We start from the raw sequence: 25,104 nt of genomic DNA on the forward strand, positions 1-25,104 counted from the left end.
ATTTCTGAGCTTGGTCCGGCAGCTAATGCCATTTCTAAATGGCTTTTGTAGCTTGTGGGCTACATTATGCAATAATTCCCAGGAGGAGGATCCTTGGGATCCCTCTGCATTACAGTCTGCTCTCACATACGCAGTCTGATGATTGCACATGTGAACTAGCGCAGCCGGGGTCTAAACCCAGAAGTAAAGTGATCGCATTAGCAATTATTTTACTTCTTATACATTGCAGGGATGGGCATGAGATTGGTACTCATTATGGCATAAAAATTACACCTCTGGACTCACAAAGAGTCATCCTTCAGCACTCAGGAGAGGAAAACCCCCTTGGGGGGAAACCTCTGGGGAACCATGGCCTCAGGATCGCCCTTCCCTCTGGGCATTAAGAGGTGTACTAATAGAGGGGTCAGTATGCTATCCCAGTGCATGGGATCCCGGTGGTTGTCATACCGATGCTGGGATCCCAGTACAGAAAAGACTGACAGGGGTGAGTAAGGGGTGTTCTCCCCACTCCCCCAACCCCCTAACCCTGCCTGTCCACAATCTAACCCTAACGTCCCCCTTTTGTGCCTAACCCTCCCGCGGAGGTGCCTAATCCTAACCTCCGTCCCTGTTGCCTAAACCTAACCCTCCCTTCCCCGCAGCCTAACCACCCTGGGGGTGCCTAACCCACCCTACCCACAGCCTAACCCTAACTTCCCCCTACCCGCAACCTAACCCTATCCTCCCCCGACCAGCATCCTAATCCTAACCCCCCATCTGATGCCTAAACCTAAGCCCCCGTCTGATGCCTAAACCTATCCTTCCGCACAGCCTAACCACCCCCAGGGGTGCCTAACCCTAACCAACCCTACCCGCAGCCTAACCCTATCCTCCCACCACCCGCAGCCTAACCCTAACCCCTCCACTTGATGCCTAACCCTCTCCCTCTCCCCACCCCCTAACCCTGCCTGTCCGCAGTCTAACCCTAACCTCCCTTTTGCGCCTAACTCTCCCACGGAGGTGCCTAATCCAAACCTAACCCTCCCTCCCCCGCAGCCTAACCACCCCCCTCCGTCTCTGCTGCCTAAACTTAACTCTCCCTCCCCCACAGCCTAACAACTCTCCCCCCCCCCCTCCGTCCCTGCTGCCTAAACCTAACCCTCCCTCCCTCGCAGCCTAACCACTCCCGGGGGTTCCTAACCCTAACCCACCCTACCCGCAGCCTAACGCTAACCTCCCCCCACACGCAGCCTAAACCTAACCCAGCGCCCGATGCCTAAACCTAACCCTCCCTCCCCCGCAGCCTAACACCCCCCCTCCACCCTGTGCCTGATGCCTAAACCTAACCCCCCTTGCCCAGCCCGAAACCTATGATCGTGGGGATACGGGCGTCGGTATCCTTGCCCATTCGGAGTTCCAACGTCGGGATTCTGAAGAGTGTCGGGACCCCAGAGTCAGTATTCTGACTGCCGTAAACCCGACAGCCGGCATCTTTACTGCATCTCCTAATAGGTAATGCATATGTCCCAATATTTGGAGCATGTGTCCGCAGCTCTCCTCCCAGCGCAGCTGTTCAGGGATCACCCACTGCGTGTAGACGAACAGGAAGAGATGAAAAATCATTGTTAGTGGATGAACAAGCAGAGAGACAATCTGCAAACAGTGGTGTGGTTGTGTAGAGAGAAAAATCTCTCTATGTAAATATGTTACTCTAACTACTGAGGACATGGAAAATACCTAAAATAAGGACAATTACAGATGTGTCCTCATACATCTTGCCTAATACACCACGCAGCACGAGATGCCTGGCATGAGTAAGCTGACAGCTTCCAAACAAAAAATGCATCTTAATCGCATCGTTATGTGACTAAGAAGCACAAGCAGGTGTGCCTATTTTATATGTGAGTCTGCTGATGTAACTGCATATGAACTACCACGTTTTCTAGGAAAACACTGTTCGTATGCAGATACAGCCACGGTCGCACACAGAATATAGGCATGCCACATATTTTAATTAGCATAAGATTCTTGTGCATCCTATCGCCATCTTTTGCAAATAAGACACATTTTAATGGAAAAAGTCACACGAAAAGATGATCGGCGCTACCAAGTCACGCCACAGCATGGAGTGACTGGAAGGGATGTTTAACATGCAGGAAGGCAAGATGTAAGTGGACACATCTGTATCCCAAAGGGCCCATTGTTTTTATACAATACACACATTGGGGGGATAACTTCTCTCTTATAGTAATTAGTGGGTACCTTCAGAAAAGAAATTTGACCAGTAAATAATAAAAGTTATAAATTGCTAACATTTAGGGGTCAATCCAATTAGGTACGAGTTACCATTGCTGCAACGTTTCAACAGCATCCAAACTCACACCCTTCGTGGCCAGATTCTGCCTATGGGGTTACCGGAAAGTGCGGCTGTTGTAAGACAAACTCGCACCTAAGTAAACTGACCCCTTAGTTGTTAAATGTGATAAAATAGTAAAATATAATGGTGTAATTGTGGGCCTGATTCAGTTGTGGTTATTGAAGCGATCGCTGCTGCAATCTTGCCATTCACAATTGCATCGTGAGTCTGAGCAGTCGTAGGCTGAGCAATTCTCCTAGACACAGGGGGCTCTCCAGCAGCAACACAGGTCACAATGGGTAATTTATGCACGCACATGGAACGGCGTTTGAACGGACCTGACACACCTGTATACAGTTAGCCACCCCCGTTACCACCCCAAACGCTGACTTCCTGTCAATCACTTTGCGATGGGATCCTCTATGTGAGCTTGATTTCATTTTGTGAGCAGTGCAGCTTACACGCATGCACAGTGAAAAGCATTGAGCCACTTGGTGCAACAGCAGCTCTGCATCCGCATCTGAATCAGGCCCCCTGAGCGGTAAGGAGAAGGACTCTAGGGAAAGAACTATGTCACCTTTATTATATGTATAGATAGGGAAACAGTCACTTGTTACAGCTCCAATTCACATCATTTATACCATTCTGTACCATTTCATCATTTGGTTATTCTATGGGGGAGATGTATTAAGCCCTGCAGAGTGATAAAGTGGAGAGAGGTAAAGTACCAGCCAATCAGCTCCTAACTGCCATGTTACAGGCTGTGTTTGAAAAATGACAACTAGGAGCTGATTGGCTGTTAGTTTATCTCTCTCCACTTTATCACTCTCCCAGGCTTTGTACACTGTACTGTAAATGTCAGCCATTCCACTATCTCCCCCGATCTGTATTGTTCTTCCCCCGATCTGTATGTTCTGTATCATGCTCTCCCCACCCTTCCTGTTTTTCTGTATTACAGTATGTACTACATCTCGCAACCCCCGAGAGTGTATGTCCTTCCTCTATATGTCCTATAGAGTACGCCACAATTTGTTTTTGTATTGTGCCCCCACACCATCTGTATGTGCTATACCAAGTTGCCCCCTTCTGCATGTTTTGTATTGTCCGCTCTCCCCCACCATAGACCCTATGTTTTGTACTGTGCTCTCAATACCCCCCACCACACACACAATTACACAAGTATGGTAACTTACCTCCTGCATGCTATTCTCCAGTCACTAATTCCTCTGCGACCCCTCCCGTCGTCTTCAACTGACACTTTGCAGATCTCTTAGCCGGTCACCCGACACTCTGCAAATCTCTTTGCCAGAACTTTGCCAAATGATGATCTAAATAACCAGAATTTCCTGGTCAGACATACTATGTGTATAATTATACTACTACATTTTATTACGTACTTTCATTTTAATTCATTTGCAATTTATCTATTTTATTGACTTTTTTATCCAAAACCCAAGATCCTTTCTCATAGAGACCCAAGTTATCTGCTCCAGGTCTTCCCTAGTGCTAGGACCATGTTAGTATCTTACACTGGGCCTAATTCAGACCTGATCGCAGAAGCAAATTTGTTCTCTAATGGACAAAACCATGAACACTGCAGGTGGGGCAGATGTAACATGTGCAGAGAGAGTATGGTAACTTACCTCCTTCATGTTATACTCCAGTCATTGCTACCTCTGCGACCCCTCCCGTCGTTTTCAACTGACACTTTGCAGATCTCTTTGCCGGTCACCCGACACTCTGCCAATCTCTTTGCCAGATTATCTAAAAAACACAAAAGACTATCATTAAGCATAGTACTAGTTTAAGTACAATAAAATGTCCATGAATCAACCAGTTTCCCAATTTTCCTTAAACCAAACAAGATACTTCCAAAGTTATCAATATCCCATTTATCTATTTTATTAATTTTTTCATCCCAAAGCCATGATCCTGCCTCATAGAGACCCAGGTTATCTGTATCCCCTGTATGTGTGCTTATCCTCCATACTGCCCTCTTTATTCCTGTAACGCTACATTTTTATTCCCAAATATGGTGTTCCTTCCTGTTCTTCTCCTATTTATGTATCCCTGTACCTGTATTCCAGTTCTGTCTATCTTGTCTTGCATTTCAGCTAACTATACTGCACTCTGTCTTCCTTACCCCTCTCCATCATACCCTGCTATGTAGGACTCACCTCCTCCTACCTGTCTTCCTGCATGAAAACTGGAAATGTCAGCAGCTGTAGATAGAATGTTACAGGAAGAAGCATTGTGATGTCATGGGCTAGTGATGTCACAGGCTAGGTGTGATGTCATAGTAACCAGTAGCAAAGCTACAGAGTTACAGCTATCTTACATATACATTTTCTACATCAATTACAACTGGATATACATGAGTTTCTAGTTTAAAAAAAATGAGACTAGTGCAGAAAATGAAGTATAAGGCAATGCTGTACAGAGTGCCTCAATGTATAGGTAAAGGGAAAACATAAGTGACAGGAATTTCTAGACTAAATCACCACTTATATTTTATAAGGAAATAAAGCTCTTTATCTATCATTTTCCATTATGTCTGTGTGTGTGTGTACACAAACAAACACACACACACACACACACACACACACACACACACACACACACACACACACACACACACACACACACACACACACACACAGAGAGAGAGAGAGCTATACTATCCCATTAAACCAGGAAACTCACAAATTATACAATTTCTGTGGCTGGTTAACCTCAAGTCTGCATTTCACCTGGTTTAATCAGCCATAGAACCTGTGTAACCCATGAGCGTATAAAGGGGGGAGAAATAAGAGTTGTCTTTTTTGTGGTGCACTAGAAATGTATTATTCAATACAAGCGTATATAAAACTGTAAGGCGGGCCTGCAAGGTGACATTCCAAGGGAATAGGTTATGACATCCACTCGACTTCTTCACACCCTCTGGACGTGTTGGAAAGAGGGTGAGTGGACAGTGAGCGTGGCTGTGCCCTGTGGCACCACGTGGCACCATTGTACCCACAGTCGGACTGCTGAGAACGTAACCTGGAGGGTACGTAACTTTTTGGTTTTCATTTCATCTCATGTCACTCCACCCAAAGCTACCCTTCTGGTTATCCTATCAACTAGGACAACAATGAAGGTGACTCCATAACATTTCTTCCATTGTTTTTTCCATGTCACAGAAAAATTGCATGAGTGTTACAGGTGACCATCCTAATCATCTCTCCTTCACTTCACAGTAATGTCATTGTTTGGATCACGCATCAAAAGGATACTTAGGTATAAGAGTCTGGCCAACATATCACTTATTGCATGACGACCTTGTGCCTGCGCTGTACTGTATGTAGACGGAGCATTTGGTTTTGCTAATGACTTACATAGACTCCATAAGAGGGCATGCTGACATAGCATATTGTTGAATGTTAACATGTATGATCTTAAACTCCATCTATAAATATTCTGTTGCGAGACTTCCAATATGCTCAGAATATTACTACTGTGACAGATGATTTAGTATATACTAGCTGGAGTACCCGGCGTTGCCCCGGATTTTAAGAATGTCTGTTTACAAAAATAAATGGAAATATTAAACACACAGTATAAATAACATTGTAGATAGCTGAATACCCATGCTTTGGTACGGGATGGGGATGGTAAATTAGAATGACAGTTTGTTAATTTACGTTGATTGGAGATCTAGTACATACCCTCCAACATTTTACACATTATAATCGGTACAAAGTAGGAAAAAGGGGTGTGGTCATGTGTAAAGGGGCGTGGTCATGTCCCTTTCCCTATACTTTGAATGGAAGTTTGGAGAGCCAAAAATCGGTACAGACCATAAAAAAAGGTACTGTACCTGCCAAAAAGGTACAGTTGGAGGCTATGCTAGTATATAGGCATACCTTGCTTCCCTGATGCACTTTGTGTAGTGGCCGCACCCCTTTTTGTTCCCCTAGGGGTGTCTTTTGCCCACAGTGTTTGTTCCCAGCTTGCAAGTCATATGTGAACCAAGTTTGTTGTAAATTGGTCCAGGCATTCGGGAGTTATGCTATCTCCTGACATACTTTGTGCTGCTGTCCCACCCCTAGGGGTGTCTAACCCCCACATAGTTTGTTTGCAGATTGTAAGTCAGATGTGTACCAAGTTTGGTGTAAATTGCTCAGGACTTCCACAGTTTTGCCGTCTGCTGACATACTCTGTGCTGCTGTCCCACCTCTAAGGGTGCTAGGGGTGACTGACCCCCACAGTATTTGTTTCCACAGTGAAAGTCATAGGTATACCAAGTTTGTTGTAAATTGTTGCAGGCATTCCAGAGTTATGCTGTCTGCTGAAATACTCAGTGCTGCTGCCTCACCCTTAGGTGTGCTAGAGGTGTCTTCCTCCCACAGTGTTTGTTCCCAGATTGTAAGGCATATGTGTACCAATTTTTGAGTACATTGCTCCAGCAGTTCCGGAGTTATGCTGTCTCCTGATATACTCTGTGCTGCTGTCTGCCCCCTAGGGGTGCTAGGGATTTCTAATTGTTTTAGTTGCCTCCGCTGTGTTTTAATACGCTCGTACGTAAAATTTCACGATCGTCACTTGTAAACTGTGGATTTGTATAGACAGAAGGACGGATTTTCGCTTTTATATAGTAGATACACTTAGCGTTTACTTTGATATGTGACTGTCATACTTGGAAACTTTTTATAACAAGTTCCAGGGATGCTTGGTGGCTGAGCCCAGTGCATCGTGGAATGTCATGTGCGGATCTGTCTAGGAGGACCTTTGTGCACTACAACTCCCATCGTGACATGTTTACTGGCAGGGCCGTTTCTAGCCAATTTGGCTCCCAGTGCGAGATTTAAAAATGCGCCCCCCCCCCCCATTCACATAAAAAAAAATGTGCCCCCCCATAGGTATAAAGAGGAAAAGCATGCGCGCGCGCTCCCGACAAGGGTGTGTGGCCTCGTTAAAATGGGCATGGCTTTGTTAAGGTGGGCGTGTCCTCATCTGATCTCATCATCCCAGCCACCACAGGATAAAAAAAAAAAAAAGTCCTCATTTTACACATTGCGGCAGGCACGTGTCCCCATTTTACACATTGCGACAGGCACGTGCCCTCATTTTACACATTGCGACAGGCACGTGCCCTCAATTTACACATTGCGACAGGCACGTGCCCCCATATTGCACATTGCGGCAGGCACGTGTCCCCATTTTACACATTGCGGCAGGCACGTGTCCCCATTTTACACATTGCGGCAGGCACGTGTCCCCATTTTACACATTGCGGCAGGCAAGTGCCCCCATTTTACACATTGCGGCAGGCACGGGTCCCCATTTTACACATTGCGGCAGGCACGGGTCCCCATTTTACACATTGCGGCAGGAAAGTGTCCCCATTTTACACATTGCGGCAGGAAAGTGTCCCTATTTTACACAGTACGGCAGGAAAGTGTCCCTATTTTACACAGTACGGCAGGAAAGTGTCCCTATTTTACACAGTACGGCAGGAAAGTGTCCCTATTTTACACAGTACGGCAGGAAAGTGTCCCTATTTTACACAGTACGGCAGGAAAGTGTCCCTATTTTACACAGTACGGCAGGAAAGTGTCCCTATTTTACACAGTACGGCAGGTAAGTGTCAAGTGGGGGGGGGAAGGGAGAGGGAGGGGGGGGAGAGAGATGAACAACTTACATGTGAAGATCTCCCCGCTCCTTGCGCCGGCCCCTCCTCTTAACAGCTTGCTTGGCTCCCCCTCCTCCCTTTCCCCGAGTACTCCTGCTCGGGGGGCGGAGTTTCGTGGATTGACGCTGTTGCGTCATGACGCAACCGCGTCATACCGCGAAACTCCACCCCCCCGAGCAGGAGTACTCGGGAAAAGGGAGGAGGGGGGAATCTGAGACCCGTAAAGTGCCGCGGCGGGCGCCCTGTGCAGTTGCACGGCTCGCCCGCCGCAAGAAACGGCACTGGGTAGTGCGTTCCAAACACATTACCCCACCCTGGAATAAAAAAAAAAAAAAAAGAAGAAGAAGAAAAAACCCTAAAAGCAGCAATGGCTGCATATATCAAACAATCCCCCACCCCTTTAAAATAAAACAAGGTGACATTACAGTTACAGGCTCCCGTGCACACCAACCTTATTTTTTGTTGTTGAATGCACTACACCAAACCCACCCTGGAAAATAAAGACATTGCCACCATTTAAAAATAAGTTACTTTATGGGATTCCATGCTGCTCTGGGGGGCGCCTCACAATCAGACTGCTGGCTTGCTGTGTTTTTTTTTCAGGGTGGATTTGTGTCTTTCCGGGGGGGGGGGGGGGGGGGGGGAGTGGGGGTAGGTAAATGGAGGCTATAAATAGGAGCCTGCAATTCATCCCCCCCTCCACCCAAAAAAAAAAAAAAGGTGGAGAAATACATTGCAGGCTCCTATCTATAGCCTCCATTTACCTACCCCCACCCCCCCCCCCCCTACCCTCCCTGGAAAAATACACAAATCCATCCTAAGAAAAACCCCAGCAAGCCAGCAGTCTGATTGTGAGGCAACCCCCAGAGCAGCATGGAATCCCATAAAGTAACTCTGCTGGCTGCAGAATAAGCGCGGTCAGTGAGTCAGTGCTGCTACGCTACCTTTGAAATGCAGCCTCCAGCTACTCCTCCGCAGCCGCTCCACGACCATCAGCAGCCAAATCACCAGCCTGCCCCTGGCGCCTTCCTGAGTGACGGATTTGTCACTTTTAAAATGGCGCCCACCCGCTCCTCCGCGGCGTCTACATAAACCCCTGGCGTTTGACGTCATGACGTCACGGCGTCATGATGTCTGGACGCAATCGCGTCAAAATGCATAACTCCGCCCAGCGAGCGGAGTAAAACGGAGGGGAGGGGGGATTGGGAAGCAAAAAACTGAAGGCAGCAGCTGCCAGCATGAGCCGCGGTGGGCGCCCCGTGCAAATGCACGGCTCGCACGCCTGTAAAAACGGCCCCGTTTACTGGACTTCATTATAATGTGATGATTTGTTTTTAATTCATGTTAATTACTCATGTTCCATACATTTTCATTTTTACTACTTAATGTGCACATAACACAGTGTTTATAGGGCCTAATTCAGACCTGATCGCTCGCTAGCGTTTTTTGCAGCGCTGCCATCAGGTCAGAACTGTGCATGCGTATGCACCACAATCTGCAGGCACGTCGCACAGGTACAAAGCGGTTCGTTGCTCTGCGATGGATTTGTGCAAAAAATCCATTCGCACGGGCGATCGCAAGGAGATTGACAGGAAGAAGGCATTTGTGGATGTTAACTGACTGTTTTCTGGGAGTGGTTGGAAAAACGCAGGCGTTCCCAAGCATTTGCAGGGCGGGTGTCTGACGTGAATTCCGGTCCCGGAGAGGTTGAAATGATCGCAGCGGCTGAGTAAGTCCTGGGCTACTCAGAAACTGCACAAAATCTTTTTGTACAGCTCGGCTGCACATGCTATCGCACACTTGCACAGATAAAATATACTCCCCGGGGGGTGGTGACTATGTGAACGCAGGACTGCAAAAAACAACTAGCGAGCGATCAGGTCTGAATTGGCCCCATAGATCCTCCAGAAACCCCATGGGGCTGTTTTACTGGTCCATGGGGGGTCATTCCGAGTTGTTCGCTAGCTAGCAGATTTTAGCAGCATTGCACACGCTAGGCCGCCGCCCTCTGGGAGTGTATCTTAGCTTAGCAGAATAGCGAATGAAAGATTCACAGAATTGCGAATAGAAAATTCTTAGCAGTTTCTGAGTAACTCCAGACCTACTCACAGATTGCGATCAGCTCAGGCCGTTTCGTTCCTGGTTTGACGTCACAAACACGCCCTGCGTTTGGCCAGCCACTCCTCCGTTTCTCCAGACACTCCCACGTTTTATCCTGGCACGCCTGCGTTTTTCCGCACACTCCCAGAAAACGGCCAGTTTTCCGCCCAGAAACACCCACTTCCTGTCAATCACACTCCGATCACTTCAACGATGAAAAAATTCTTCGTTCAGACGTGAATAAATCTACTAAGTTTTGTGCTAAAATACTAACCGCATGCGCACTGCGTACCATGCGCATGCGCATTTTTGCCTTAATCGCTCTGTTGCGAAAATCGGCAAAGAGCGAACAACTCGGAATGACCCCCATGTCAGGTTGTTGGCATCCAAGTGTGAGGTCAAATTGATCAATAATCCTGGGCCGCAGCTCCAGATGCGGGATAGGCCTGCGTGTGGCCAGCTGTACAGTGGAGACATCGGATAACAGCCCATGTCCTCTCATGCTTTACAGTGTTTAGTTGCAAAATTGGTGGTGGTGGGTGTTTGGTAGGCTAAAGCACTGGGGCTCGTTACAAATACTGGAATCTATTTACTAAGCCTTGGAGAGAGATAAAGTGGACGGAGATAAGTACCAGCCAATCACCTGCTAACTGTCATATTATAGGCTGGGTTTGAAAAATGACAGGAGCTGATTGGCTGGTACTTTATCTCCATCCACTTTATCTCTCTCCAAGGCTTAGTACATAGACCCCATTGTACGCAGTGGATGTGGGGGTGATGAAATGGTTAAAAAATAGATACTTTTTTGCTGGTGAGCTACAGGGCCCAGATATCACACACTTACCAAGTTCTTGGCTGCCATTTGGGAGGGGTATAGCGCAACCATATGGGCAGTGCAGGGGCATGACAGCAGAATCACATCATTAAGGCACAGTATATAAAGCCACGATTACATCATTGTAAAGCGGGGGAACGGGCCATGATGATGGGATTCAGCAGGAATAGCATCATCAGATCGCCTGGACTGGTCACTTCACATGGGAAGTGGGTATCAGCATGTGGAACTGAGGCATTACTGAAGATATGCCTACACCTTGGTGCCTGCTATCCTGGAGTCTCCAAGACATTGCGGGAGAATAGGCAAGTACCATATGCTCTATCATGCATTGGGATCGTGTAACCGGCGGTTGGGATCCCAGCGGTCAGCATCCTGGTACCATAGGTGTGAGGAGGGCAGCTGCTATGGGGCCCAGAGCTGAGAGCGCCACCTTCCCTGTCACAGTTACATGTGTTATATACAGGGTGTAGCTACCATAGGTTCAGGGAGTGCAGATGCTATGGGGCCCAGAGCTGAGAGGGGCCACCTTCCCTGTCACAGTGGCATGTGTTATATACAGGGTGTAGCTACCATAGGTGCAGGGAGTGCAGCTGCTATGGGGCCCAGTGCTGAGAGGGGCCACCTTCCCTGTCACAGTTACATGTGTTACAAACTGACTAAGTAAATTGTGGTCAAATTAAATACACCATATCTTTTGAATGCTCCATAAGCCCACTCTGGGTAACTAAGCCCCGAAAGGCACGTGATACCCAAAGCTCCTGAAACTCTCTTGTAAACTGTTACATTAAAGGGGCACCTGATCAAGAAATGGTCCATTGTCTCCACCTCCCCTAGACGTTCCTCCCGTGGACAACCATGATCATTAGCATTTCTCCACATCATGTTCCTCTTTACGTAAAGCTTCTCATGGAAAGAAAGCCAAGCAATGTCTCTAACCTTCAACGGTATTCTCTCTGAATTTATGAGAGCTAATCCAGCAGAAGCGACATCACTTGGGCAATCCCTTAGTGACAGCGGAACATGAAAATGGGTTCTCAAAATCCTCTCCCCCAACTCCTTCCTGGAAAGGTTTGACTTCACTCACTTCCAGACCCCAACGCTTTGTCACCTTCAAGCTCTGGACAACGTAGATCGGAAGATACCCTTTCCGAATTTGAGGATTCTTCACTTGGCCACCAACTAACCAAAGTTTGAGGAAGGGGGACACCCAGACCTTAAATCCACTTACCCATCGAGGAGGAGTTTCTAACAATAAACTCCCAAGGTTAAGTTTTACAAAGGTTGTAACAAAAAAGACTACAGGGTTGATCATGCCAGCCTCTCCATCTTTCCTCGACTTGTAAGTAACACCTCTCTTGATTAGATTCATCCTGTTTCCCCAAAATAAAAGGAAAAACAAGGAGTTCAATCTGACCCATAAAGACTGAGGCAAAAAGCACACATAGCTGACATATAAAAATAATGGGATCAGGTAAGTTTTGCACAAGTCCACCCTTTCCCTGAAAGAGAATTTGCATCTCTTCCAGCACTCCACTTTCTTGGCTGCATTCTCCAGACACCTCACCCAATTTAGAGTGGCATAATCACCATGGTCAAAACAAATACCTAGAATCTTTATCTGAGGACTGGCCCGGGGGAGGCTGGCCGTAAGGAAAAAATATTTCCCTTCTTCCCCCATCCAGAAAGCTTCACACTTCTCTTGGTTTACCCTAGAGCACGAGGCTACAGAGTATTCACAGATGAGCTCATGTGCCTCTGCCACTGATGACAGAACAACTGTGACATCATCTGCTTAAGCCACCACCTTAAAAGGGAACTCTGGTCTCAGCTGCACCCCTCCCACCGTACCGTTCTCTACCCTTCTTATGAAGGGATCAATTGCGAATACATACAGGAGAGGGCTCAGGGGACAACCCTGATGGACTCCAGAGCTCACCTCAAAAGTAGGACCCACCCAACCATTAACAAGCGGGAAGCTCTCGGCCTGACTGTATATTGTTCTCAGCCAATTCACCACCCTAACTGGAAAACCATACCTTTCAAGTAGGGCCCACAGGTACTCATGATTTACTTGGTCAAAAGCCTTAGACTGATCCAATGCCAGCAAGTATTTTCCCCATTTCTCAGCACGGCACCGCTCTATGGCCTCCCGGACACCAAGGACAGCACTAAATGTGCTTCGGCCCTTCATGCTGAGATGGGGAAAGCAGTTGTTCTGAAAATTCTGACAACCTGTTGAAAAGTACCTTTGCCAAAATCTTCCTATCTGTATTGAGAAGGGCAATGGGGTGCCAGTTCTCAATACGAGATGGATCTTTCCCCTTGGACATTAATATGAGGGCAGATATCCTCATAGAAGGAGGGAGGGTTCCCTCACCCAGACACTCATTATATACTTCTACTAGGCGAGGAATTAAGAGGTCTGCAAATACTTTATAAAACTCAGATGTTAAACCATCTGGGCCTGGGGATTTCCTACAATTTAACTGATCAATTGCCATCTTAACTTCCTCTGCCGTCACATTCCTACCCAAGGTTTCAATCGAGGCATCTGGGTTAGAAAGTCCAGGCGTCTCCATCAGAAATGTTTCCATCCTTTCTCTGATAAGTGGCTGCTCAGACAAAAGATCGGAGTAATAAGATCTAATGACTCTCAAGATGCCTTCCTTATCCTCACGAAGAACACCCTGTTTGTCATAAAGACCCCTCACCTTCATCTCTACTGATTTTTCACAATTCTGGTAAGGATCAGGCGAGTGGTATTTGCCAAAATCCATTTCCAAAATCAAAGAATCCAGCTGGTTATACTGATATTCCTTCATCTGAGCCTTCACTCGGGAGATTTCCCCACTATCTCCACACTCAGAAATCAAGAAATCTAATTTCCTTCTCAAACTCTGGTAGATATTTTGCTTTATCCAGTTTTTTTTGCTACCAACCTCTTGAAGAATCTCCGAATTCTCTTTTTAATTTCTTCCCGCCACTCAGATCTACTCCATCCAGCCTCCAAAAGTGTTTCCTGAGATTGAAGGAAGTCTCTAAGGGATTGTCTAATCTTTCCCTCCTTTAGGAGCTCAGAATTCAGTCACCATAGGCCCCGCCCCTTCTGAGCAGCTTCTGAAGCATTCAAAATGACAGAGAAAAAAACGTGATCAGAGAACTCTACTGGCTTTACCTCTGGAGGCAAAGTTTTTGAGGTCTCTTTAACAAAAAACCTATCTATCCTAGATCTATGACTACCACTACCACTAAAGAAAGTGTAACCTGTGAGGTCTGGAGAGTGGCGAACACGCACATCCACCAAACCTGCCTGTCTAATCATACTAACTAAAAAATTAAAGTCATAGCCCAGAGCTGTCTTTGAACCTCCCCTGTCTTTTGGCCTAATAAAGGTGTTAAAATCACCACCAAAGACAATCTGCTGAGCCGTAAAAAGGAACGGTTTTATCTCCCTGAAGAGACATTTCCTGTCCCATTTTGACTGTGGCCCATAGATATTAATGAGTCTCAGGTCATGTCCCCTCAGGTTGACATCTAAAATCATACATCTACCTGCCTGTAGTTCTATAACCCTGTGCATGGTTACCATGCCAGTAAAAAGCACTGCCACCCCACTGTACGGCTCGGCTGCAAGAGACCAGTAGGAAGGCCCACGCCTCCACTCCCTTTTTGCCTTGTGGAGGATGTCCAACCCACTAATTCTGGTCTCTTGCAAAAACAAAACATCAATCTCAACTGTATTGAAAAAAATCAAAGGCCATATAACGAGCTCGCTCAGAAACTACGGAAGCCACATTAATGGTGGCCCATCGTATGGGTTGGGGATCCATGTTTCTTTGGGTTATAGAAGCAGGACCCTGCTCACTTTTCCTTTACAAACCTCGCTGAGACCCTCCTAGAGGATCCAGCATTCTGACTAGTCACTTTATTGGAAGTGACTCTACCCTTTTTAACCACCATTTTCCAAGAGTCCTCACTAGGAGGGGGTCCAGGGTCTGGTGGTTCACAAGCAGACTTAATTTCCAGGCACTGATCAACCAGTACCTTATCTTCCAGTGGAATACTTAGATCTATTACTGAACCAGATGATTAAAAATTTTTCCCACTACCACTTAATTCCACATCACTTAGGTCACTTCCTTCCCCCATACTTTCCACACTTTTTTTTAACCAGCTCTTTGCCAACTGAGTCCCATTCCAGACTGTCCTGGATTTCCACATAGGATTCTATTTCCGCTGCCTGTCTTTTTCCAATATTCTTTTTCTTTTCCTTACTCTTTTTTCCCTGCACAACCCCTACCTTAGGGCTTACTACCACTTTCCTTGCTTTGTGTCTGTTCACCTTGGGGACTAAAACGGGCTCTCCCCCATTTCTAACAATTTCCCCTTCATTCTCCTCATCTGAAGTAAAAACTACAAACCGGTTACTTAAACTCACTTATGCTTCCTCCCCCTTTCTCTTTTTCTTACTACTTTTCGTTACTTCTTGAAAGGAATCGTTTTTATTCACTACTGTAGGATTTTCCACTACCACAACAGATGTTACCTCCTTATTCACAGTTTTCAGATTTTCCTTCTGACCTGCTGCTTCCTTACCTGCTACCCACTGAAATGCCTGATTCTGACCATCTTTCTTTCCTCCAGTTGGCACATCCTCCTCCATATTGTGTTCTGCCCAGAGGCATCTGCTGTAGGGGTGACCCTCCTCCCCGCACAGATTACACGTAACATTATTACATTCCTTAAAAGTATGTCCCAGTTTACCACATAAAGTACATTTAGTCACAGTACAATCGCTACTTAAGTGGCGGAAGTCCCCACAACGGAAACATGTTCTTGGTTGCCCCTGGTAAAAACATTGTATACGATCTCTAACCAATATAGGCAGCAGAAGGAATATGTGCAAATCCCCTGTCTGTATTCCTTAATTTGACCATTGCAGCCCACGCTCCTCCCCACACTCCCATGGTAAAGCCAACCTTTAACAAATCTGATCCCACATCACAAAACCTTGTTAGCAAGTATTTTATATCTTGCACAAGAATGAATTCATTCCTCACCAAAATATTCACATTCACCTTATCCTGTTTTGTAACCAGCACTGCCTTATATGCATCATATGGCTTAGATGACCTATACGCCTGCCATTTTATCCAAACAGCTTGAAGCCCCTGATATGAAATAAAACTCAGATCAAAATCTGCAGTTTTCACTGGATGGATACAGGCGTATAGGTCAGTTGCATGGAACCCCAAACTAAAGATCATTTGCAGGAAAACTTCTTTGGAAGGTGATTCACCTTTTCCCAGTCATTTAAATTGAATTAAATGTCTCCTCTTCCCCACCTGACCTGATCCCACATTTGTTTGAAAAATATTAGAGCTTATACCTGGCTTAGCATTAACCATGTTAGCATAGGAAATAGTACCTGGGACTAGCTGCTTATTGACATCATCCAATGGCACAGATATTGCATTACCTTCCCCAGACCCCTGATTCAATCTTACTTGCTCCTTATGCAATAACTGAGCTGCCACTGAGCTCTTTCCGGCACCAGCATCTGTCCATATAAAGTCTCAATGATCTGTTCACCAGATGACAGTTTATTCTTATGCAAAATTGGCATTCCTTGTGCTGTTCACTGGTGCTGCTGTTCTGTACCTGTGGAAGAATGAGACTGCACTTCTTGGGCATTAACCCCTGGTTTGCCATTCGGTGCCAAACACCTACCTGTACCCAAAGTCACCCCAGAGGTGCCTGCCTCAGTGCTCTTTTCCGTCCTTGCCGCCAACAAGATTTCCACGCCAATAATATCCATCCTTAGCTGGAAGTCAGAACGCTCTACTTCCAGACCTTCACTTTCAGCTGCTGCACCAGCAGTAGAAGGTTCACACAGCATGGGCGTTGGCCCAGCAAATTCAGCAGCAATTACTGCTGCACCTGCCACCTCAGTATCCTGTGCACCCTTTCCTGCCTGCATCACTGCTGAAACTTGGGGAGACGCCTCCCCAGCCCCAATCTCCGCAGCCACCGGTACCTCCGCAACAGAACTTTGTCTGTCCAATTGACAGACCTCCATTTCTTGATTATCTTTAACCACAGACTCACAGGATACAACAGGTAAGTCACTTTTTGCTTTGCTTTTCTCCTTTGCTTTAACCCTTTCAAGGGCAGATGTTAGCACAAGAAGCTCTTCTTTCAAATTGGCCATTCCCATTTATAGCATAAGTTCCTTTTCTTCTTTTTACTTGCTATTTTATTGTTCAGAGACAGGCTTTCTCGCTGCAGTTCTTTAATAGTGTAATTTTCATACATCTCCATCTCCTCCTCATCCTCTGTATCTCCCGGGGAGGCCGGCACATTCTCCCCAGCGTCCAAAGGCTGGGACCCCCCCGCTTCACTAACAGTCAGGCTGGCAACAGCTGCTGCCACTCCACCCTGAGTTACACCTTCACTCAGAGGAGCACCCTCCTGCAGTTTGGGGGAGTCTGCATTAATAGAACAACTGGCCACTTCTGCCACTGGCTGGCTGCCTATTACTATGGCTTCAGAGTGTAGTGTCGTAGCACTTACACTGCTCTGGACGCAGTCCATATTCAGGGAGCTCTCTCCCCCGGGGGGATCCATCCCACCCGGGGAAGCCAGCATAGAAACTCCCTATGTAAAACTCTATGCAGCTAGAGCTCACCTCCTCACAACCTGCTTTTTGCACACACAGCTCACTACTCCGCCCACACACCTATCTAGATTACAGGTTCCCAGAGCTGAGAGGGGCCACCTTCCCTGTCACAGTTACATGTGTTATATACAAGGGTGTAGCTACCATAGGTGCAGGGAGTGCAGCTACCAGGGGCGGATTAGCCCACCAGGACACCATGACAGATTCTGATGGGCTGGTTCCATATCCCCCTCAGCCAGGCCAATTCACACTCAGGCTGGGCTGGTTCACACTGCTTCCAGTACTTGTGGTTCATTGGAATGTAATCCGGAAGTTAGGCTAGCGGGCACTTCCAGGTGCCGCTAGCCATGAAAAGTGGTGATGCTGTTCTACCAATGGGGGACCTTGGGAAAGTTAACCAGCCCAGCAGTATCCTCTCCCTGGCCCCGGCCAAAGGTCTCTTCAATGAGCCGGCCCAGTAGCAACAGTATAGCGATGATCGGAGCCGGGTTCACTACACCCGCTGCCACCCCAGCTCTCGCACTCTCACTGAACTGGCCAGAGTGGCGACTGAGCACTGAAGGGGACCCGGCAGAGAGGTTATTTTTAATTACATTATTTGCATTATCATGTTAGTGCAAGGGTTAGGGCGTCCCTGGTCACAGTGTATGGTTTGTGGACTGGACAAGAGCAGGATGTACTTTGTTCTCAGGATGCCAGCTGACCAGGCTGCACTCACAGCCAGCCCTGGGACAATCTCTAATGCAACATCCTTCAGCCCTATAGCTGCCCAATGTCTGGCCATGATGCTGGGCCTATTTATGCAGTGTCTACGTATGTAATGCAGTGGCTAAGTATGTAATGCGGTGGCTATATATGTAATGTGGTGCTAGTCATATAGGGGGTCATTCCCACCCGTTCACTCGCTGCGTTTTCACGCAGCAGAGCGAACGGGTCCCTGCTGCACATGCGCCGGCGCCTTTGTGCGCCTGCGTATGTGGAGGGCCGACGGCCATAGCAGGACAGCGATCGCCTCTGCCTGATTGACAGGCAGAGGTGGTAAGATGGGCGGGAGGGGGCAAAATGGTGGAGTTTGGCCATGCCGTGACCGGAAGTGCGGGACAGGGCACGCTCGGGAACTCCGTGGTCCACGCAGCTGAGAGTCATCTCTGTGGGGGTAAGTGGGGTCACTGTTAGGTATAAATATTCACTGTTTAGCACTATGCAATTGTCTGAGGAAGGGGAAGTGTCCCCGAAACGTTACCTGCTTGCTTTAATAAACACTTCACGGGGTGAAGTTTTTTCATCGATTCAAGAGTCTGTGAGTGCCACCTATTTGTGTTTGCCTCTCATTTCGGTCTTGTTTGACCAGCTTCGTACTGCCACCATTTTTTCTAAGATTGACCTACGCGGTGCGTACAATCTAATCCGAATAAGAGAGGGGGATGAATGGAAGACTGCCTTTAATACCCACTCAGGGCATTATGAATATTTGGTGATGCCTTTTGGGCTCTGTAATGCCCCGGCAGTCTTCCAGGACTTCATGAACGATGTGCTCAGGGAATATTTGGATAGATTCTTAGTTGTATACTTAGATGACATCCTAATCTTCTCCCATTCCCTGGAGGAACATCGGAAGCATGTACGCTTAGTCCTCCAGAAACTCAGAGACCACCGGCTTGGGGCGAAGCTGGAGAAGTGCGAATTTGAAGTTCAGCAAATCACATTTCTAGGATATATTATCTCCCCAGAAGGTTTCCAAATGGAGGGTTCCAAGGTACAGGCAGTCCTGGATTGGGTGCAGCCCACTAGTTTGAAGGCGCTTCAGCGTTTTCTGGGCTTTGCGAATTTTATAGACGATTTATCGCTGGATTTTCGTCTATAGTGGCGCCCTTGGTGGCACTCACTAAGAAAGGGGCGGATGTTGCTCACTGGTCTTGTGAGGCCAAAGCGGCTTTTGCCCGTCTCAAAAGGGCATTTGTCTCGGCCAAGGTGCTGCGACACCCAGATCCAGAGCGTCCTTTTGTGGTGGAGGTGGATGCCTCTGAGATGGGTATTGGGGCAGTGCTCTCTCAGATGAGGGTGTCTGATAATCGCCTTCATCCCTGTGCTTACTTTTCCCGTAAATTTTCGCCTGCCGAGATGAATTATGACGTGGGTAACCGGGAATTGTTGGCTATTAAGGATGCACTCGAGGAGTGGAGACACTGGCTTGAGGGGGCTAAGTTTGTGGTCTCAATTCTCACCGACCATAAGAATTTGGCATATTTAGAGTCAGCGAAGCGCCTCAATGCCAGGCAGGCACGATGGGCTTTGTTTTTTGCTCGCTTTAATTTTTTGATAACATATCGCCCTGGGTCAAAAAACATCAAGGCTGATGCGCTCTCGTGGAGTTTTGCTCCAATCCAGAAGACCACCGAGGAGCCATTGCCCATTGTGTCCCCATCATGTATTAAAGTGGGCATTACCCAGGACCTCTTGTCATTAGTCCTTAGAGCACAGGAGCAGGCTCCTCCAGACCTTCCGGTAGGTCTTTTGTTTGTGCCTCCTAGGTTAAGACAGCGAGTGTTCCTGGAATTCCATGCCAAGTAGTCGGCAGGTCACCCGGGTATTGCCAGAACTCGGGAGTTGCTATCTAGGGCGGTGTGGTGGCCCTCGGTGGCTAGGGATGTGGATCAGTGGGTTCGGGCATGTGACATTTGTGCCCGAAATAAGACTCCTAGAGGGGTTCCTGTTGGCCCATTACATCCACTCTCTATTCCATCTAAGCCATGGACCCACATTTCAATGGATTTTGTGGTGGACTTGCCCAAATCCTCGGGGATGACAGCCATCTGGGTTGTCGTTGACAGGTTTTCGAAGATGGCGCACTTCGTTCCATTGGTTGGGCTGCCATCGGCCAGACGCCTGTCTGAATTATTTATGCTGCATGTTGTGCGCCTCCATGGGTTGCCACTTGATGTGGTCTCTGACCGCGGATCCCAGTTTGTGGCCAAATTCTGGAGGGCATTTTGTTCCGATCTCCAGATTTCTGTCAGCTTGTCGTCAGGCTACCATCCGCAGTCTAATGGGCAGACTGAAAGGGTGAACCAGTCCTTGGAGCAGTTCCTCAGGTGTTATGTCTCCAAGTGTCAGACTGACTGGGTGGCTCATCTGTCCATGGCGGAGTTTGCCTATAACAACGCGGCTCACTCTGCTACAGGGATCTCTCCCTTCCTTTGTGTGTATGGGCATCATCCTAAGGCCAATTCTTTTGACCCCCTGGACTCCACGCCTGGTGGTTTCGGTCCTTAGAGGTACTTGGAGGAAAGTGAAGAAAGCCCTTGTGTCTGTGTCATTAGTGACCAAAAGGGTTTTTGATAAGCGGAAAAGACCCTGCAGCTTCAAATTAGGAGACTTCGTCTGGTTGTCTACCAAGAATTTGAAGTTGAGACAGCCATCTCATAAGTTAGGCCCCCGGTTCATCGGTCCTTATAAGATCACTAGGGTTATCAATCCGGTGGCATTTCAGTTAGATCTACCCCGTTCTTTGGGTATCAATAAAACATTTCATTGTTCCCTTTTAAAACGGGCGATTAGTAATCCTTCTTCCAGTGGAAGACCTTCCCCTCTTCTGATACGTGGCCAGAGGGAGTTTGTTGTTGAAAGGATTCTTGACTCCAAGATGGTTCGGGGTCGGCTGTCATTTTTGGTGCACTGGAAGGGGTATGGCCCGGAGGAGCGGTCGTGGGTGCGCAGTTGTGATCTTCATGCTCCCAGACTGTTACGCTCTTTCTTCTCGCAGTTCCCCGATAAACCCGGTGGTAGGGGTTCTTTGACCCCTCGTCAGAGGGGGGGTACTGTTAGGGTCTCCTGCTCTGTGCTGCCACGTCGTCATAGCAACCGGGAGACAAGTGCTAGCGGAGTAACCTGAGCGTAGCTGATACTCCGGTTCGGGTCTTCTGCTGTGCAGTGGTTACAGGCTCTGTGCACGGCAGGGGATCCGGTGCTGGTTTTTGTGCTCACAGTCTGTGAGGTCTGAGTGGGGCGTGGACAGCACCTGCTATATAAACCCTCTTCTCAGGTTAGGCAGATGCTGCTGAATCTTTGTTGGTTAGTCAGTTCCTGAAAGCTAGCTAGTACTGTGTAAACTTTGTATTTGTTTGTTGCTTACTGCAAATAGGCCTTGGGATTTGGTATTACACTCTGCCAATCCAGACCTAGCAGTAAGACTGGAGTCAGTCATTTAACCTGCTGGGGTTCTTTTGCTACTCTGTGAACCTAGCAAGTTTGCGGCTGTATTCTCAGACTTGCCTGCCAAAATCCTTTCTCACTGTGCAAGGTGTTCAGGTGTCAGTTTAGTGGCAGTAAGCTGAACCAGTGCACTGCAAGTGAGGACTAGGATTGTGGAGACTCTCCTTGTGTCTATTATTCCATCTCTGACCAAGGAGTTTACTGCCACACCCGTTGGTAACCCTTTAGGGTTTTGCTGTTGCCCTTAGCAACAGCATTTCGGGTTCTCTACGTATTAAATCACTACATCTCGCTTCTTTCCATCTGAGCATTCCTAATACTAGGGAGACACACAGTTTCTTAGCCTTTGGGCTTCTCTGTTCACTTTGTGTTTATTTTGTTACCCTATCACCTTCTGTGTATGTAATGTCATATTCCCCAGTCTGTCTGTGAGTTCATTTGTTTTGCATCCCTCACCGTTCAGACACCAGTACATTCCTGCTGGCACTGGTGTGCATAACATGGACAAATGGTACGGGTCACATCTGCACATGCATCAGCGGATCACCCTGTACCCCAGGGTCAGGGTTTCTCTCCTGTGGTGGCTGCAGAGTGCTCACCTTCTAGAGGGCCGCAGGTTCGGCATTCAGGATTGGATCCTGGTGACCACGGACGCGAGCCTCCGCGGTTGGGGAGCAGTCACACAGGGAAGAAATTTCCAAGGCCTTTGGTCAAGTCAAGAGACTTGTCTTCACATCAACATCCTGGAACTGAGGGCCATATTCAACGCCCTACATCAAGCGGAGACCTTACTTCGCGACCGACCGGTGCTGATTCAGTCGGACAACGTCACCGCAGTAGCTCATGTAAACCGCCAAGGCGGCACAAGGAGCAGAGTGGCGATGGCGGAAGCCACCAGAATTCTTCGCTGTGCGGAGAATCATGTAAGTGCACTGTCAGCAGTGTTCATTCCGGGAGTGGACAATTGGGAAGCAGACTTCCTCAGCCGGCACGACCTGCATCCAGGAGAGTGGGGACTTCATCAGGACATCTTCGCACAGATTGCAAGTTGGTGGGGATTGCCCCAAATAGACATGATGGCGTCCCGTCTCAACAAAAAGCTACAAAGGTATTGCGCCAGGTCAAGAGATCCTCAGGCGGTAGCTGTGGACGCCCTAGTGACACCATGGGTGTTCCAGTCGGTCTATGTATTTCCTCCTCTTCCTCTCATACCCAAGGTGTTGAGAATAATAAGAAAAAGAGGAGTGAGAACAATACTCATTGTTCCGGATTGGCCACGAAGGACCTGGTATCCGAATCTGCAGGAAATGCTCACAGAAGATCCGTGGGCTCTTCCTTAAGACAGGACCTGTTGCAACAGGGTCCCTGTCTGTTCCAAGACTTACCGCGGCCGCGTTTGACGTCATGGCGGTTGAACGCCGGATCCTAGCGGAAAAAGGTATTCCGGATGAGGTAATTCCTACGCTAATAAAGGCTAGGAAGGGCGTGACATCTAAACATTATCACCGAATATGGCAAAAATATGTTTCTTGGTGCGAGGCCAGGAATGCTCCTACGGAAGAATTTCATCTAGGCCGTTTTCTTCACTTCCTACAGACTGGAGTGAATTTGGGCCTAAAGTTAGGCTCCATTAAAGTTCAGATTTCGGCCTTATCCATTTTCTTTCAAAATTAATTGGCCTCTCTGCCTGAAGTACAGACTTTTGTGAAGGGAGTACTGCATATTCAGCCTCCTTTTGTGCCTCAGGTGGCGCCTTGGGACCTTAACGTGGTATTAAGTTTTCTTAAGTCACATTGGTTTGAACCACTTAAAACAGTGGAGTTGAAATATCTCACTTGGAAGGTGGTCATGTTGTTAGCCTTGGCTTCGGCTAGGCGAGTTTCGGAATTGGCGGCTTTATCACACAAAAGCCCCTATCTGGTTTTCCATATGGATAGAGCGGAATTGCGGACCCGTCCTCAATTCCTACCTAAGGTGGTCTCATCCTTTCATATGAACCAACCTATTGTCGTGCCTGTGGCTACACGGGACTTAAAGGATTCCGAATCCCTTGATGTGGTCAGGGCTTTGAAGATTTACGTGGCCAGAACGGCTAGGATCAGAAAAACAGAAGCACTGTTTGTCCTATATGCAGCCAACAAGGTTGGCGGCCCTGCTTCAAAGCAGACTATTGCTCGCTGGATCTGTAACACGATTCAGCAGGCGCATTCTATGGCAGGATTGCCGTTACCAAAATCGGTTAAGGCCCATTCCACTAGGAAGGTGGGCTCGTCTTGGGCGGCTGCCCGAGGGGTCTCGGCACTACAGCTGTGCCGAGCTGCTACTTGGTCGGGGTCAAACACCTTTGCAAAGTTCTATAAGTTTGATACCCTGGCTGAGGAGGACCTCCTGTTTGCTCAATCGGTGCTGCAGAGTCATCCGCACTCTCCCGCCCATTTGGGAGCTTTGGTTTAATCCCCATGGTCCTTGCGGAGTCCCAGCATCCTCTAGGACATTAGAGAAAATAAGATTTTAAACCTACCGGTAAATCTTTTTCTCGTAGTCCATAGAGGATGCTGGGCGCCCGTCCCAAGTGCGGACTATTTCTGCAAGACTTGTATATAGTTATTGCTTTTATAAGGGTTATGTTATAGTTTCGTCGGTTATGGACCGATGATATGTTGTTGTTCATACTGTTAACTAGATTGTATATCACAGGTTATACGGTGTGATTGGTGTGGCTGGTATGAATCTTGCCCTTAGATTAACTAAAATCCTTTCCTCGTACTGTCCGTCTCCTCTGGGCACAGTTTCTCTAACTGAGGTCTGGAGGAGGGGCATAGAGGGAGGAGCCAGTGCACACCCAGATCCAAAGTCTTTCTTAAAGTGCCCATGTCTCCTGCGGAGCCCGTCTATCCCCATGGTCCTTACGGAGTCCCAGCATCCTCTACGGACTACGAGTAAAAGATTTACCGGTAGGTTTAAAATCTTATTTTTCTTGCTTATTACACCAACCGTATCCCAATCACTATTCACTCAATTATATATGTCAGCCAAACAGGCAGACAGAGCATACACTAGATCATCTGCAATCACAGGCTAAGTGGCAAAGTCATTTTCATATTTGCAAATTGTTTGGCATCTTATTCATTATGTCTATAAATAGGACCACATGTCCTCAAACAAAACAGGCCCCCCGGGTGCGCCGGCCCACCGGGAATCTTCCCTGTAAACCCAATGACCAATCCGCCTCTGGCTGTGTATAGTGCTACTGGGTGTAATATGGG

The 25,104-nt window shown here is 47.6% G+C and overlaps 1 long non-coding RNA gene across 1 annotated transcript in view; it reads right to left on the reverse strand.

Annotated features, from left to right (window-relative positions):
* Window positions 1-1,306: 1,306 nt before the first annotated feature.
* Window positions 1,307-25,104, reverse strand: part of LOC135056392 (uncharacterized) — a 34,164-nt gene continuing 10,366 nt past the window's right edge. The window contains exons 2-4 of the long non-coding RNA XR_010243977.1: window positions 3,979-4,099; window positions 3,529-3,663; window positions 1,307-1,566 (exon numbers count right to left, since the gene is read on the reverse strand). This is a non-coding gene — a long non-coding RNA (uncharacterized LOC135056392). The remainder of the gene's footprint in view (window positions 1,567-3,528; window positions 3,664-3,978; window positions 4,100-25,104) is intronic.

This window comes from Pseudophryne corroboree, chromosome 1 (assembly GCF_028390025.1).
Source record: "Pseudophryne corroboree isolate aPseCor3 chromosome 1, aPseCor3.hap2, whole genome shotgun sequence".
In the NCBI taxonomy this organism is placed as follows: domain Eukaryota; kingdom Metazoa; phylum Chordata; class Amphibia; order Anura; family Myobatrachidae; genus Pseudophryne; species Pseudophryne corroboree.